At 55.5% G+C, this 7,769-nt stretch overlaps 1 long non-coding RNA gene across 1 annotated transcript; it reads right to left on the bottom strand.

Moving 5' to 3' along the window:
- Nucleotides 1-227: 227 nt before the first annotated feature.
- LOC146396284 (uncharacterized) lies at nt 228-3,053 on the bottom strand. The gene is made up of 3 exons (XR_014828361.1): nt 2,846-3,053; nt 2,344-2,466; nt 228-850 (listed from the first exon to the last, which is right to left on the bottom strand). It is a non-coding gene; the product is annotated as an uncharacterized LOC146396284 (long non-coding RNA).
- Between the last annotated feature and the right edge of the window lie 4,716 nt (nt 3,054-7,769).

Below are 7,769 nucleotides of genomic sequence, written 5' to 3'. Positions count from 1 at the left end.
GTGTGGGAACCCTTGAGAATAGAAAAGGGGATTTCGGAAGTTTTAACGCACAGCCTATACATGGTGAAGAGACAGGAAATGCCATGAAACCTGAAGGTGCCACCAATGCAAGTTACACACTTGTTAGCTGACAGTGGGGCTTTGGATGCCATTTTTCAGGGCGAAAGGCAGTCTGTCTAAAGGGTAGAAGGTGTCCCTAGAACATAGAAACTCTGTGTCACAACCCATTGACCGGAGACAGCTTTTAATTGACCATGGATGTTTGAGGCTAGAGTCTGGTGAAATTATGCACTTTTAATGGCAACTTGGAGGAGCTTAACCAGGACATGCACTGCTCTTTTCTCTCTTTGACTCCTTGTCCATTGTCCTCCTCTACACACTGCAAGCCATCTGCCATAGTCTGTAACTGGTGACAACCGTGCAGATTTAAACTGCAGGAGAGGCATCAGGCTCTGCAAACTCTGCATTTCCAAAATCGCTGTTTGGACTGTAAGCTGACCAAATAGACACATTTAGGATTTGGGCTCCTGTTTCCCAGCCAGAAATGCAGGCCTGGGAAAAGATGCTTCTCTATCTTGACACAAAGCTTTGTCTTGACAATTCATTGGAGCGTTGAGAAAATGGAACACAGAAGTCTCAGAGTTGGTGCAGCCCAATTTGGAAGCACGGGGAGGCTCCACATCCATTCCGGGGAAAATGAATTATGCTGCAGGTTCCGAAGAAGATCCTGACATTATCAGGAGCCGCTCTCACTAGGGCCCTCTGGTCAGGACCAGCCAGAGGAAGAAAAAGGAGGAGAGAAGAGATGCTCTTCCGGTATCTTAGGTCTTGAGTTGATGATGGGAGGGAGCTGGGTGAGAAATTTTACAAAGTTATAACACATTGTTACGATCCCTCACCTCGTCAGCTCCTGTCTGCTTGACAAGGACAATATCCTTTCAGGAAAATATGAAATAAAATGGAAAGTGGCCTCACGATGAAGTTACCTGAAGCAATGGCCTGATATGTTACAGAGTGTTGGGAGCAACATTAAAAAGGCATTTGTAACTGGCCACCTCCATGGCTCCAAGTGGAAGCTGATGCAGGCCTTCTCAGTCCCAGGGCTTTTGTGAGAGTTGGCCCCTCATGACCACTCTTGGCAAGCCAGGCCTGGGACGCTGGGGACCCCACCAGGGAAAAATTCCTTTTAAAGAGTCACAGCCCCTCTAACATGGACATTCTAGCAAGAGTCACGTCTGGGCAGAGGGTCAGAGGCATTCGCACCTGTGAGAGCACGAAGGAGGAGCCCAGCACCAAAGGGGGCTGGAAGTTGGCGACTGTCACCACAATAATCTAATTATTACTCTGCTCCTGTCCCCTCCTGAATAACTTTTTTATTGAAGTAGAGTGGATTTCCAATGTTGTGTGTCAGGTGTGCAGAAAAGTGATTCCATTATACCCCTGCATGTGTATATCTAGTCTTTTCCAGATTCGTTTCCATTACAGGTTCGTACAAGATGCTGATAGGTTGTCTATTTGATATTTAGTAGTGCTGATAACATCCTCAATCTACCATAACTGGGCCCATCTGAATGACACCCAACACCGCTCCTTCCTGAAGGCTTTCCTCTCAAGCTGGATGCCTGTCAAGATTCCTGTGCTGTGTGACAGCCCTCTCACTGCTGGCCCTGCAGTCAGCCCCTTCTCCACTTCCTCTAGCTGTCCTCTCACCTCATCACCACCCACCCCGCCTTATTCCCACCTCATTACCGACCTCCCACTTCATCACAGCTGTCACCATCCCATCGCCACCCTCCTCCTTCACCCCCATCCTCCCACCTCACCGCAGATCTCCTAACCACCCTCTCTCTCAGCTCAACTCCACCATCCTCCCACCTCATCTCCGTAACCCCACCTCATCGCTGTCCTCCCCACTTCATCACTGGCATCCTTCCACCTCACCACCACCCCCCCATCTCATCACCAACCTCCCACTTCACCACCACCCTCCATCTCATCACCAACCTCCCACCTCATCACCATCCTCCCCATCTCACCACCACCCTCTCATCTCATCTCCGTCTTCCCCATCTCACCACCACCCTCCCATCTCATCGCCAACCTTCCACCTCATCACCATCCTCCCATCTCACCACCACCCTCACATCTCATCTCCGTCTTCCCCACCGCCCCCTCACTCCCTCAGCACCACCACCTGCTCCCCACTGGCTCTTCTGGCGCCCTGGACTCCTCTGCCCCCCCCAGGCCTCCTTCTTCTCCTCAGCAGTTCAACTGTCACCTACAAAGCCCATTAACAATTCCCTGCTCATAAAAGTACAGTCTGGGAAATAAAGCAAAGTCTACCTTTTCTTTTCCTTTGTGCTTGGCCAGGTTTCAGTTGCTTGCAGGGCGCAGTGCAGAGACACCACGCCTGCACTGCAGACCCCAGTTAGGGAAGCAGCTGCGCCAGCCATTAAAAAACGGTTCCTGAGGAAATAAGAGCAACACCGCGATTCAAGATGGCAGCGGACTGTGAACTAGGCTGTGCCTGGGATTGGGTGTGAGCCGTGTGTCCCCGCCTCCCGCGGCCTGCCGAGGCCCCGCCCCCCGGGCACATTGCCAGCCGAGGCCCCGCCCCCCCGCGCTCGGCCTGCAGAACCCTCGCCCCCCAGTCACATAGCCTGCTGAGGCCAAGCCCCCCGGCAGAGGGCCTGCAGAGGCCCCGAAACCTGGCACATGGCCTGCCGAGGCCCCGCCTCCCCGCGCGCGGCCTGCCTAGGCCCCGTCCCCCCAGGAAAAGGCCTGCCGAGGCCCCGCCTCCCTGGCTCGGCCTGCAGAAGCCGCGCCCCCCAGTCGTATAGCCTACCGAGGCCCCGCTCCCCCCGCGCGCGGCCTGTCGAAGCACCACCTCCCCGCGCGCGGCCTGCCGAGGCCCCGCCCCCACGGCACAGGGCCTGCCGAGGCTTCTCCTCCCTGGCACGCGGCCTGCCAAGGCCCTGCCTCCCTGGCACATGGCTTGCCGAGGCCCCGCCTCCCCGCGCGGGGCCTGCAGAAACCTTGCCCACCTGGCACTTGGCCTGCTGAGGCCCCGCCCCCCAGGCACACGGCCCGCCGAGACCCCGCCTCCCCGCGCATGGCTTGCCCAGGCCCCGTCCCCCCAGCACAAGGCCTGTCTAGGCCCCGCCTCCCCGCGCGGCCCCCAGAAGCCGCGCCCCCCAGTCACATAGCCTGCGGAGGCCCCGCCCCCCCGGCGCAGGGCCTGCCGAAACCCCGCCTCCCCGCCCGCGGCCTGCAGAAGCCTTGCCCACCTGGCACGTGGCCTGCAGAGGGGCCCCCCCCCGCCCTGTCCGCGCAAGTCCCGCAGAAGCCGCGCCCCTCAGTCACACAGCCTGCCGAGGCCCCGCCTCCTCAGCACGCGGCCTGCTGAAGCCCCGCCTTCCCCAGGTCGGCCTGAAGAAGCCACGCCCCCCAGTCACACAGCCTGCCGAGGCCCCGCCCCCCTGGCACCTGGACTGAAGAGGCCCTGCCTCCCCGCAAGGCCTACTGAGGGGGGTCCCCTTCGCACCCTACAGGGCCTGCTAAGGCCCCGTCTTCCTGCCGAGTCTGCCCCCCCCCCACCGCCGCCACCCCACGCCGCCTGCAGTGGCTATGCGCCCCACCGCCGAGCCCCAGCGCGCCTGCCTTGTCACCTCGCCACCACCACCCCCCCCCGCCCCCCGCCCCCCGCCCATGAACTGAGGAGACACTGTGAAGCTCCCAGGCCCGCCTGACTGCAGAGTGTGTGCTTGGAGCTCACAGCCCCGTCTTCGGGTGATGGAGAATGCTTTCCTTTCCTTCGCTGGGCCGGAGCCACGAGGGCAGGTGGCCCCTTGATGCGGCCCAGCTGGAAAGTGTCAGGAACACAACTTCCACCTGGTCTCTATGCCTACTGCTGGAAGCCACCGTGTCCAGCTCCCTTGGCCCATCCCCAGCTCTACCTGCAGTGGTTACCCTCTGCTCCCCGCTGCTGGCCGGGTCCCACCTAGGCCACCATCCCGGGGCCTCTGGCCGCTCACAGTCCCTCCCTGCACCTGCTCCCTCCAGGCTTCTTCCACGTTGTCCTCTGTCCCCCACAACCACACTGTTCCCACCCCTCCCTCACTGGTCCCCAGCTTTGGTCTCATCCACTCAGGTGTCCTTTCCTCCTTCTGGACCCTCTCAGCCTCCCTGACACGCGGCCTGCCGCGGACCCCCTGTCCGCGCGCTGCTCGTCGAAGCACCGCCCCCCCCAGGAAACGGCCTGCGGAGGCCCCGCCTCCCCCGCTCAGCCCGCAGAAGCCGCGCCCCCCAGTCACATAGCCTACCAAGGCCCCGCCCCCCCCGGCAGAGGGCCTTCCGAGGCCCCGCCCCCCAGGACACGTGCTGCAGAGGCCCCGCCCCCCCCCCCCCCCCCCGCACAGGGACTGCTGAGGCCCCGCCCCCCCAGGTCACGGCCTGCCGAGGCCCTGCCTCTCAGCAGGCCACCGAGGGGGGGATTCCCCCCCCACCCCCCGCACAGGGCCTGCTAAGGCCCCGTCTTCCCCCGTGTGGCCTTCCGAGGCTCTTTCCCCCCCCTCCCCCCCCCCCCCCCCCCCCGCCACCCCACGCCGCCTGCAGAGGCTCTGCGGCCCCCCGCCGAGCCCCAGCGCCTGCCTTGGCACCTCAACCCCCCCCATGGACTGAGGAGACCCTGTGAAGCTCCCAGGCCCGCCTGGCTGCAGAGTGCGTGCTTGGAGCTCACAGCCCCCTGTCTTCGATGATGGAGAATGCTTTCCTTTCCTTCCCTGGGCAGGAGCCACACGGGCAGTTGGACCCTTGATGCGGCCCAACTGGAAAGTGTCAGGAACACAGCCTCCACCTGGTCTCTGTGCCTACTGCTGGAAGCTACCGTGTCCAGCTCCCTTGGCCCATCCCCAGCTCTACCCACAGTGGTTACCCTCTGCTCCCCACTGCTGGCCAGGTCCCACCTAGGCCACCATCCCGGGGCCTCTGGCCGCTCACAGTCCCTCCATATACCTGCCACCTGCAGTCCCTCCCTGCACCTGCTCCCTCCAGGCCTCTTCCACCTTGTCCTCTGTCCCCCACAACCACACTGTTCCCACCCCTCCCTCACTGGTCCCCAGCTTCAGTCTCATCCACTCAGGTGTCCTTTCCTCCTCCTGGTCCCTCTCTGGAGCACACTGCCAGGTCCACCAGCAACACTCGGTCCCTGTCTCTTGTTTGTTTTCTCTTTTCTCCACTAGAATGTAAGCCCCAAGCAGGGATTTTACTCTCCTGTCCTCTTTGCTGTGTTCCCAGTACCTCGAATAGTGTCTGGCGTGAGCTGAATGCTCCATAAACACTTGGTGAGTGAAAGGTGATGTGATGTGATGTGACAAGACAGTCCTGATTGGGAGAGGAGAGAAAAGTGACCAATGGTGAGCAGTCCTCAGGGAAGTGCTGACCCTTTCATGAGTGGGATGTTGGTGACAAGGTAACCAACTTGGACAGAAGACTCAGAAAGGTAGAGAGGGTGCCCAGGAGCTGAACAGAAGGAATGATGTGTTTACATTCAGACTCTCCCTGAGGAGTAGATGGGAATGTTTTCATTGCTCACCAGAGAGTCAAAGGGCATCTAAATAAATTGCTGACAATTTTGCTAAGTACAGTGCTTTTCGCTTGGTAGATGCACAAGGCAACTAACATATATAGCATCTACCAGCTTAAAAGCAATACTACCAGAATTATATAAAACTATATTTGAAAGTTTCTTTTAATAACATCTTGGGTTTTTTTTAAAGTCTAATTTTGTTCTGCAAAAGGGATGAGGTGTTGGTTCCTAGTAAAATAAGTCTACTTCCTCAATGTCTTTATTCCCATATACTAGATCTTATAACTACACTGGAGCTAAAAATTGCAAAACATAATTTCCACATTTGGCCGATAAAATCTAATGTACATTTAGAGTGTTATACTTTGCAAAGCCAAAGAAAAGGAATGTAGGTTATGGGACCTGGATACTTGGATTTGAAGAGTGTATCCGACATCCTAGCCATTCTGAACCTTGGTTTCATCAACTGAAAAATGGGAATCCTGTTGTGTCTAGAACCAGTATAATTTTAGTGACTAACAGCGTGTGCTACGGGTAGTACATGCTCCAGAGTGCTGCTAACAACCTATACTTTCTCAGTTACTAAAATCCCAAACAAAACGGCCTACCTAATCTTGATGCTATTAAACAATTTTTAGGGGTTGTGATGCTATCACAACTCAAAAATTCTTTTAACTCTGAAAACCCAAATCATTCATAAAAACCATCCAAAAAGTTTTTATGCAAATGAGTCAGCTTTGAAGTGGAGAAGATATAAAGCACATATTGCATTATCTCCTGAATACTTTCATAAAGAACAGGGCTCCTTGAGTTCCCAACGTGGCTCAGTGGAAGTGAATCTGACTAGCATCGCTGAGGACACAAGTTGGGTTCCTGACCTCCCTCCATGGGTTAAGGTTCCAGCATTGCTGTGAGCTGTGGTGTAGGCTGCAGATGTGGCTTGCATCCCTCATTGCTGTGGCTGAGGTGTAGGCTGGTGGCTACAGCTCTGATGCAACACCTAGCCTGGGAACCTCCATATGCCACGGATGCAGCCCTAAGGGGGGGGGGGGGGAACAGACAAAAACAGGGTTTCTGAAATGGCATGCAAGTACCTTGTTACACAATTCCATCCGAGTTTCTCAGAATTACACTATTAATTCTTTTTTTTTTCAAAAAGGACTTTAGAACCATAGGATTTCCCTAAACAAATGACCTTGTTCTATAGATGAGGACGTGAAGAGCAACTCCTCCCTGGTTGTACAGGCAAGACCTGGCACAGTCTCTAGACTGCTAATTCATTCCTTTGTCATCTGCATGATGGCTGGGGCAGCCAGTAACCCAGACAAAAAGAAAGCCATGGAAGGGAGACAGGCCAATAATATCTTCCAGATGAGCCTTGCCCACCTCCAGTCTCCTGACGCAAGCATTTCCATATTGCAGATCTTCTCACACGTGGCTCACCCACCAGCTGTGGATAACTGCCCTGAACATGGGGCCCTGGCTCACCCTCCACATCTGCACAGCCTAAAAGGATAACAGGTCATACACCTGAAGAAAGCATCACTCCAACACACACTGTAGGTGCCTTGTGAGGAGGATAAAAGCCAGGGCTTGAGGAGCCAGGGAGTAGGGAGCTCATTCCCGGAGTGCTCAGAAGAAGGAAGTGCTCAAGGGACAGGAAGTGTACAGTATGTTCTGGCTGGCAGAGGTCTGCCCTGGCTTCCACATGGTTCAGCACTGGATCTTCCATCTGGTGGGAAGATGTTATTGATTTTATATATATACACATACAGTTGGTTCTCATTAGTCACAGATTCCATATCAGAGAATTCACCTATTCACTAAAAATGTATTTGTCACCCCAAGTCAGGGCTTGGGGTGCTTTTGCTCATATGTGGACACACACAGAGAAGAGAAAAATTCATCTACCTACAAATGCATTTCCAGCTAAGGCTGAACAAAGTGAAACTCTGCCTTCTTGTTTCCACTCATACTGTAAGCAAATGCCCCTTCTCTGGTCTATTTAGTGCCACATTTCCCCACATTTTTGTGGTGTGTGTGTGTGTGATTTAACTCTTTCAAATGGCCCCCATGTTTGGTGCTGAAGTGTTGTCTAGGACTTTATGGGGGGGAAATACATTGGTTAGATACATTTGGTTTACACATAGGATTACAGTGCAATTGGCTGTGAGTTCAGTGC

Source organism: Sus scrofa, chromosome 14, assembly GCF_054392235.1.
Source record: "Sus scrofa isolate SSC_HxYL_T2T_F1_AM1 chromosome 14, Sscrofa_HxYL_maternal_Yorkshire_Landrace_v2.0, whole genome shotgun sequence".
NCBI classification, from domain to species: domain Eukaryota; kingdom Metazoa; phylum Chordata; class Mammalia; order Artiodactyla; family Suidae; genus Sus; species Sus scrofa.
Note: the sequence above shows the minus strand (reverse complement) of the source record. Positions and strands in the feature narration are given on the sequence as shown.